Source organism: Montipora foliosa, chromosome 13 (genome assembly GCF_036669935.1).
Source record: "Montipora foliosa isolate CH-2021 chromosome 13, ASM3666993v2, whole genome shotgun sequence".
Classification (NCBI taxonomy): Eukaryota; Metazoa; Cnidaria; class Anthozoa; order Scleractinia; family Acroporidae; genus Montipora; species Montipora foliosa.
The window spans coordinates 13,668,989-13,679,260 of NC_090881.1; positions in this window are offsets into that span (position 1 = coordinate 13,668,989).

Consider the following 10,272-nt stretch of genomic DNA (forward strand, 5'->3'; position numbering starts at 1 on the left):
ACAGCACACTGCTGCGCAATACACTACTTATAGCATATCGCTTACGAAACCTCATATCAATACATAAGATGACACAGCGAAGCGAAGTAAAGCGAAGCTTCTCCTATGGCGGGGCCACCTTATGTCATAACTTGCCCAGAAACTTAAAAAAAATGTCGGATCTGTTGATCAATTTAAGCGAAAATTGAAGAAGTTATCCAGTATATCGGATTCCCACCCGGCAATCATGTAAAGCAGTGTAAATAGTTTTAGCTTTTAACTTCAAAGCAACTACTACTACTACTACTACTACTACTACTACTACTACTAACTAACTTTAAATTATAACTTACAATTGCAATATATAACCCATTCAATTCATTTGATTTCCAGTTTTTAATATAGTCGACAAAATCTTGGACGGTGGGGGAAGGGACAATGGAAACCCAGACCATTTTCCCCTATACATTAATGACAACTTGCTCTTAAGTTTTCATCACATAATTCCTTACCTCGGCGCTACCAAAGGTAAGTTTCTGTTTTTGTTTTGCATTTCGATTTTTTGCTGTTGTTTCCTTGCTTAGTTTAGCAGAATGTGGGAAATAAAAGTATCCCGCGACATGCTACCTACAAAGGGCAGTCGCTGGTGACCGTTTCTTGGAATTTTCATGCATTATATTATTGACAAGACTATTTGATGATACACTGAGATTAATTTAGAAAACTTATTAATTTTAAGTTCTAACTACCATGAAAAAGCGAAGCAAATCTAATTTACACTTTGCAAAAGTACTATTGGAAGAATACCCTATAAGTAAAATAATTTCGTTTGAAAATAAAGAACTACTAATTGAAAGTCAATCACTAACCAAAATGACATACAAAAACAGCTTATAATAGTCAAAGGAGTAGAAGACAGGGAGCGACTTCTCGCTATTCTCGATATCGGCTATAAATTTTAAACAACTGACGATCGGCGCCTTTCCAATTTCGCTAAACTACTTCACGCCAAGATTCGAAAAACAATTTCTTGCTACATACCTACATACTTTGCTTTCTTCGCAAACAGCTATCTTTGGTGAAGTTCACTTTTCTTTGCAATATTTTACAACCATTGTGGTAATAACATACAGGAATATATTTCTTTACCCGCTTGGCTGAGCCACTGCACTCCAAATACAGAGTGAGGACGATGTGCGAGCCAGCGAGCCAGCGAATCAGGCGAGCCATGGCTGCGAGCCAGGCGAGTCAATATGCGAGTCACACAGTTATTGAAAGCTAACCATTTTAAAATTGGTGCTTAGACTTAAAAACTGTTTATCAGCGCTATTTGAAATGGGTGCTTAAATTTAAATGCGAAATTCGCTTGGCTTGCATGACTCGCTGGCTCGTAGATTGTCCAGCCCCTCAAACCGGCAACTTTTTTGTTTCAGGGAGACCAAATAGATCTCGAACTTGTCACCGTCTTCAGGGATCTTTTCATGCTTGCTATACTCGATCGACTCGTTTGCGATCGTTTTTACCGGATCCTTGTTTTCCTCCACAATCTAGTTCCTTGTATCGAGGCGGGAGTCATCTTTCTTGTATCGTTTCGCTGCTTCACAGTCATGGCTTACTTTCTTTTGGTACACAACTCGCGATGACTTTTGATAAAGTGATCCCACTTCGAGCGGTAAAGTCTTTTGTCCGCTTAACTTAACTTACTATAGTTCGCAGTCCTGACAAATGGTTCGGTGACCACAATAAAAAACAAAAAGAAATATGAACACTTTGTGCCCGGAAGTGACGATTTCAAATTCGTGGAAATTATCTGGGGCTTCCGGAGAAGTTGCCAAGAACCGTCAGCTTTACTAACGGAAGATAGTTGGAGTTAAGTGTAGCTATGTGAGTACTTATTACTTAGTTGTGATATTTACTTAACATTCTCCCCATCGAATGACATATTTTCCTCTTTGAATAAACACACCGATATGCAGATAAGAATCCGGAAGTTGACACCAAGTTCTTGGAATACGGGGGTTTCTAGGGGGGAGTACCCCATGAGCTCATGTGTAAAATAAGATTCCAAGAAACTATGAAAAGTGAACTAATCAAATGACAGAAATTTCATTGTGTTTGGATCGGTAGTTAATCATAACTGTGGTGGTCATAGGTTGACAGCAATTCTCACTTGCTATAAAAATGGCTTTCCTAGAGCTTCCCGGGACAATCTCTACACTACTATGGGTAGGCGTGAAACTCACAATATTCTTTAAGAGGAGTTTTGAGTTTAGAGAACACATTCTTCCCCGTCTCGGATCGGATGGCGCGGTGCTTATTCTGTTCGTATCGTGTGTCTGGCTGCAGCAAGTTTGGTTGTTGCAATTCATAACAGCGGCGGTGGCCTCTCTATCAGCGACAATAGACATGTTTTCAATGTTAACAACGACGAATGAACGAATCAAGTCCATTGTGATTGTTACTTCCATGCTTGCACCTCTAATGACAGAGGACGGGTCATATGTGTTGTCATCACTCTCCGTTTTGTGTGCAACCACCCAGTTCCTGCGATGGCCTGCAAGACTGAAAGATTTTCTCCGTGAAGTGCGAATCATCTTTGGTCCTGTTTACGTTATTACTGTTATTGGGTCTTGGTTAAAGTGCGATAGCGTGTCCTCGACTAAGCTCCTGGGCGTAGCTGCACTTTGCTCTTCTATAGCCGCCATCTTTCTCCGCCCTGACAACGACGAACTATTCAGACTTTTTCGGGTACCTGTCCCCAGGGTAGTGACACGAAAGGTTTCTCATGGCGTGCTGATGCTTTCCAGCTTCATTTGCATGGCGGTGCATATTGTTTGGTTTCAAAGTTCTCCGTGGATGCACTACAAAACAATTGCTGGAGCTGGAATTGTATTAAATATCAGTCTCTTTTTGGGAGCTGCTCATTCGCCACGTATCCTCGGAGCTACACTTTTGGCTTATTTTAATGCTTAAGACCCGAAAGTGTCTCATGTAACAGCCAGGAAAATAGTTTAAGAAACTAGGGGAAAGGTATTTTTTTGCGAATGTCTACTTTAATAATTAGTTATCCGTAATTGCATCAGTTTGAATTTTCTTGATGGGCCATCTGTAACACTTGTATAGCAGCTGTCGTTAGCTTCTGAGAGGGTCTGAATGCGGTAGTCCACATGCAGTGTCGGTTGTCAGTTAAAATTTAAACGGTTTAATTTGTCCGTTGTCAATTGAAATTTGCTGTCTTTGTCAGTTGTCGGTAATTTGCATTTGAACTTAATTTTAGGAAAGTGAAGAAGCCTTGTTCTATTTTATTGGGGGATGAATAAATGATACACATTTAACGGTAAAGTCAATTTCTAATGTCACAGACATTTGGAATAAAGGATGCACATTTTTTCTTTGCCAGGCTCTATTCATCGAGAACACGCCGTCTGGAAAGGTCATACAACGTTCCACACTTACCGTTGAGCTCACTGCTCCCTTCATCCGATATAAAATTTGAAAGTTCAAGTTGCCACTGTCCATCTATGACAAAGTTCTCGCATTTTCCCGCAGAGGATTTTGCTAGGCGAAATAGCTTTAATTAGAACCCGCCAATTCCGTATTGAAGGGCTTGCTCATCAGTCCTAAAACTTCCGTTAGATCGTTTTGTAACTCAAAGACTCCTTTATCTTTTGATATATATGACTACTGGCGGCTCCGGTGGCGCTCGATTGCGACTTTTATAATTCGGCTCATGACTCGGCCGCGTGGAAAACAACGTGCAGGCCACCGTACAGGCACAAAAGTCAAAAGAGACAGTGAAAATACTGCACCTTAACTGCAGCGCTACGCGAGCTCCTTGTCCAGCTTTATCGAATCTGAGATGGTGCAACCAAGGAAGACAAAGTTCTGGCACTGGACAAGGCTCTCATCATGTACCATCACTGCAGATAGTGAGGGTGAGGGCATAACGAGGTTTACACGTTGATAAAGGCATTCAGTTTTTTTGACGTTGATCTTAAGACTGAAGCTTTTTGCATTATCTGCAAACTTGTCCACAAGCACTTGTATGTCCTCAACAGTGTGAGCATTTCCCGTACAAGTATCCTGTTTGTTTTCGTCTTACCTTTGAAGTGTGATACATTAAATAGATCTGCATTGTGTCTGGTTTTTATGTACAGCTCCTCCCCTAAAAGGAAAGGAAACATGTTACCTCTGGTGAAATAGAGCCCACCAAAGGATGACATTTACTACGCTAGGAACAAATGATACAAATTACTATTGGCGCGTGTTAAAAGATACAGAGATCCCCTCAATGTCGGACCATGCGGGTTGTCGGTTAATATTTTTATGTCAGTAACCGGTAATTTTTTCCCGTTTCGTCGGAAGTCAGTTATATTTATTGACCTAATCGGCTAACTCAATGTTGCACCCAATTCAAACCCTTTGGGAATAAAACGTTTTGTTCCAGGTATTTCCATATCATTTAAACATGAATGCTACATTATCATTATCATGCAAATACACTACACAAAGAATCTTACAACGTTGAGTTAGCCGATTAGGTCTATTGCCGTTTGTCGGCGCTAAATATAATTTGCAACACAAGGGGGGAAAGTCAATACACTCCTTCCTCGAGATAAACATATGCCATGAGCCTCTCCAAGAGAGGATAATTGGTTTTTCCTATTTGGTGAAAGTCTCGTTTACTTGTTAGACCTAAGCGCTATTCGTCTCTCCACTTGATATACAGCTTTATTTTTTTTTTTATCTTGGCTTTGTAGACACATAGACTGACGCACAGTGTTCAACTTATACTTTTAGACATAAAATTACAATTTTGAAATCATCGCCACATTTAGTCGTTATCACGTCACAATTTAATAATTAATCAAATCAATAGGCATTCTACGCGATGGCCGGCTTTGCTCTTGATGAGATTCTTGTAGTGCAGTGGCGTGGAGAATGGAATGGACCAGTTATTGTTGTCAGTAATTATTAAGTGTAGTGTGGCCCTTCGGGAGTACACCATTGTTCGCAGAGTAGGGCTAGAGAGACAATTTATTCAAGTGTGTGGTGTGTGCAACAGTGTACAATAAACGTTTATAGCCTAATTGACATTTGAGACTTGATGGCGGATTGATATCGAGGTTCTACAATTGGCGGCAAGGGTCTTTCTAGTTCGCGGAGTTTCATTCTTCTTTATCGGAACTTTTTTTCAGCTTTGACTACAGTTTACCATTTGAGATGCCTGTCGGCGGTGGCGAAACGGCGAGCGGAACTGACGTTTCAAGCGGTGAAACAAGTGGTCGAAACGGTCCGGTTGCGTTATATATTGATTCTTTAGACGCTTTTAACCCTAAGGGCGATGCAACACGGTTTAAGCCAGCTCTAGCTGCGGTGGAAAAGAGCGTTTCATTTGTACGTTACTGGAAAAGAAATGATCAAGTGGGTGGGGAGGAGTTCGAGTTTGTGAGAGCAATCGTTGAGAATTGCATGCCTGTAGCCTTATCGCCAAGGGAGATTGAAGAAGCCTGTTATAATGATGCAGAAGTCAGTCACGTTAAGGGTTGCGTGAGAGCTGCAAATTGGGAACGTTGTACAGCTCCTTCATATATGTTTACGTCAAGGACGAGTTGAGTATTTATGGCAAGATTTTGCATCGTGGATCTAGAATTGTGGTTCCGAAGGCCTTACGGGACACGTTCGTGGGGCAGGAACACGAGGGCCATCAAGGCATCGTTAAAACTAAGTATCGAATTTGCAGCAAAGCCTGGTTGCCAGGCAGGGTAAAAATGTAGAACAGTTATGCAAAGTTTTTTTTTTCTTTTTTAATGGCTGTCAGGTGACGTCTCATTATGACCCCACCAGAACCAATGTCTCCTGTTTTGCCGCCAAGTGCTCCCGGGCAGGATTGCTGCGTGGATCTCCTCGAACCTCTACCCACAGGAGAATGCATTTTGGTGATCGTAGACTATTTCAGCAGATTCATAGATGTAGTCATTTTGAAGACTACTACGAGAACCAAGCTTATTGAAACCATTTCTCTTATGTTTGCCAGATTTGGTGTGCCGTTGTCCTTGCTAACGGAAAACGGGCCGCAATTCGTGTCAGAAGAGTTCGAGGCGTTTCTTCGTGTGCATGGTATTGAACATAGTAGGGTTACGCCATTATGGCCACAAGCTAACGGCGAGGTGGAAAGCCAAAATCGTTCGTTGCTTAATTTTTGCGGATTGAGCATTTGCAGAAGAGAAATTGGCGTTCGGAACTCATTTCGTGGTTGACGGCATACAGGTCTATGCTACAAATCACCACCATTTTCTCTGATGTTTGGACGAAAAATGCGAGTAGGGGCGTGAACTAACTATAAAAGTCAAAACTACTTAAAACTTCAAATACACTTAAGAATGGTTGGTGGCATGGTTGTCCTGGCGCGGGTTGCTCGAAGAATGGTTTGTATTAACCAGCGTTAAATACCATGGAAACCTTAACCAACGGTTAGCCCAAACCAGGCTTCGATCAACTGGCCCCTGGTGGTGTTGTGGTTATCACACCCGACGTAGCTATGCTTCCACCAAAAAAAAAAAATTAAACCTCCCCCCTCCCCTCCCCCATTTCATAGTTGTAGGCATTCGATTTATGCAAAGCCCTGACTCTACGGACTGTGACTGACAAAGTCAAAAGCCATCTTACTAAAATCAAACTCAGTCCAAAGTAACTTTGCTTTGGTCATATAGGTTTAAGCTAACAACTCGTAGCCTAGGGCCTCTAGAACTTACCCAGCAATCTCTTGACGGAGATCCCCCTCCCCCACCACCCTTCGGTTTTAGACCTGCCCAACGGCGAAAGCGAAAGTCTACGAAGGCAGCTTTTTTAAAATTCAGTCAGATATATATCTAAGTCTGTGTGATGATTGCCTAAGCGTCAAACTCAGAGTCACAGAAAAAGTTGTGTTATTGATTAGTTCAATCTTCAGATGTACATGTACTACGCTCTCAGAACGCATAGAGTACTCTACCGCAAGGATAGACTATACTCAAGATCTATATATACATGTATATAACCCTAAGAAATAAATTAATGTAACACATTGGTCTATAGGCTGAAATAAGCTCATCAAACGTAGCCAACGTTTCACCACTACGTGTTTCAATCGGTAAGGAATAGCAGATCTTAGCACCATAATAACTGAAACCCTTCTTTAAAAATTCAGTCTTAGGCAACGGAAGGGCCAACTTATTATTAGTATCACGCTCCTTAAATGATAGTCGTTGGCTGAGAACGAATCCCTGAAAATATTCGAATGCTTCACAGGAGCCAAGTCATGAAGAACCTCTACCTTTAACTTTGGTCGAGTCTAAATATGAACACTACGTTCGCTTTGTGAACTCCAGCTAGGATGACGTAGGGCTAATTCAGAATGTGCAGCCTCGTTTTTGTAACGCATAATTACATTCATCTGTTATGGATTTTTTACAACCTTTCAGATAGTACACTTCTTAATGAATCCCAAACCTCACAACGATAATCACAATGAGGCATAATTAGTGCATTATAAACTGAAGCAATTAAATCTCGGAGACGGCATACAGGTCTATGATTTCTTGAGCTACGTCTTCTATATATCTCATTGTTGATTCACCTTTGTCGCCTTGTTTGCTACTATCAACGTCTTCAACGTTAACATCGCTTACTGGATCTCTATTTTCACTTTGTTTGCGTTTATCAGCAGGAAGAAAAGCCTGCAGTTTCTATTCACTTCGTTTTGATCCGTTCCTTGAACTTGGAGTGTTTTTTTTTATGGATATTGAGAAACTGTCACTCAATTGGTCTTCAGCGAAGTACATCTCTTGCTATTGGACAACTTAGGTTCTTGCAATTCTTAGACTAGTTTTTCCACACAAAATTCCTGCAATTTATCAACAGTTCCATCCCATGAAAATAAACCGCAATTTCTATTGAATCCTAGGGACGTACAATGTTAAAAATTAGACCCAAGCTGTGAAGCGATCAAAATTGCGCAGCCCTCCGAAGTCTGACGGTTCGCCGCCATTGCCACTGTCCTATTTAATTCCTCGATTTTCAATCTCTGTACTTTGAAGAGTGAAACAAAGAACGGGGAACTAGAAGTTATGAACCAGGAACGTGGAACCAGGAACTGGGGTTTCCTCAGCGATTTCACCAATAAAAAAAAAAAAATCAAAATGACAAGCGGAGACCTGGAAACGAGTCCAGATCGAATTATTCAGAACAAGATTTTGTTCGAAGAGCAAAGTATAGTTTTCAACTCCGTTTTTGGACTTTGGATTCTTTTTTCGTTTTTTGTTGTTGTTGTTGTTGTTTTTTTTTCGGGTCGCGCTCTGGCTACGCATGCGCAAGATTTCTCTGTCTCGTAGAAGGCAGCTCAAGGGGGATTCGAACTCGGTATCTTTTTCTTCAGAGGCAATCGCGATGACCACTAAAACAACGGAAGATTACGTGACAGATTGAATGGGAAATATGTATTAAAGTATTGTGTTCGTGACCGGAAACGAGTTTTTGTGTTTTCCCGTTGCACCCAATGCAATATCCGGTTATCGTATGACTCTGTAACAGATATCGTAATTTATAATTCTCCCAGTATTGTTCAGAAAAAGTATTAAATACTTTTTAAATATCATCGTAGAGACAAAGCAAAGCAAAGCACCTGTTTTCTGGTTTTGATTGGAATCGATGCCGTTAACAACAGTTTTAAATGTAAACAAATATCCACGATCACACTTAACCCTATCATTGAGTCGCGGATTTTGGACTTCGGACTTCGCAATTGAAACTCGATATAGCCAATATATTGTAACAGAAAAAAAAACACTGAAACACTGTGAACTTAAAAGGAAGTCGGCTAAAAATCCTTGGAACAAAGTGTAGGCTACTCGTAGACTCTTGTTTATTTATTTATTTCGCGCCGAGGACTATAGTTAAGAAAATATGGTAACCCATCCATGCGAGAAATTTTGGCTTTAGCTATGACGTCAATGACCGTCCATACGCCCATATGTCCATGACAGCGCTGAAAGATGATTGCGCATGTCACGAGCTCGCGCGCGAGGACGACAACGTGAATCTATAGCAACATATGCGTAAAATGGCGGCATTAAAAAAAAAAAAATCTTGAAAAGCGGCGAGGTTTTAGGTTATCCTCCTAGGATAAGATCCACGTTGCAAGGATAAGCTTGGAACTTACTTTGAAAACTGCCCAGAAGCAGTTACACGAAATATTTCTTGAACACTACAGTACTACTTCTGAAGACTTGTAGAAAACTGACTGCGAGGTTGGGCTTCTTGCCGCGAAAATGCTGCTCGCGCGGGTTGTGTTGTTTATATGCGTATGGTCCAAGGGAAGTTCCGGTGGGCTAACATGCTTGTTTCATAAACTGAAAAGTAAAATGAAATAAACAGAGCAGACGAAGAACGCAAAGTGAAATTCAGAAAGTTGAGTAGTGCAATAGCCAGGTACGTTGATGGCAGGATGGATGCTTGGGCATGCACCCTACACTGAACCAGAATTTACTGCGAATCAAATAAACTCTGTGCATGTCCAAAGACTGTGCACTCAAAGGAGCTTCATCATCAAAACATACCGGAGAGATTCTACAAGATATTCAGTTGTTAGGTTTTAATTAGTTATTAGGTTGAATACCTGTAGACTAGCTCCCAAGCTAAGTGTATGTCCACGTTACTAAATAAAGTATTTATTTATCCTGGTGTCAGATGGTGCATAGCTGCAGGAAATCCGCGGATGACCTGTTCAAAACCGAAGGTATTGTCCTAATGCGCTACATGTTCTTCTTTTTTTTTAAATGTTAAGTTTAAATTACAAGGAAGATAGGCCACTTACCATGCATACAATTTTTTTTTCAAATGCCAAAGAGAAGGGAAATCCCGCTGAATGCTTTACAAAATTAATGAACTGTCACAGGAAATTATTTTTCCTCATCAAATAACTTTCATAACCATAATCTTGTGATGCCAGGTTTTTACGTCAGAGGCAGACTGATACTTCTTACTTGTCTGTGGCCACACCTCCACAGTATCGTGAGGAAATAGACAGGTGATAATAATAATAATAATAATAATAATAATAATAATAGTAATAATAATAATAATAATAATTTTCTTGGAGTACTGGAAACATCGAGACAAGAAGATCAATTGGCCTTTAAGGTTGCCTCAGAGGAGTATTTAAAAAGACTCTCTGTTATATGGTCCAGCCCTCTTTCAGATTACCATCGAGTGGTAGCTTCAAACCAGTATGCCCTGCCTGTTCTGAGTTATTTA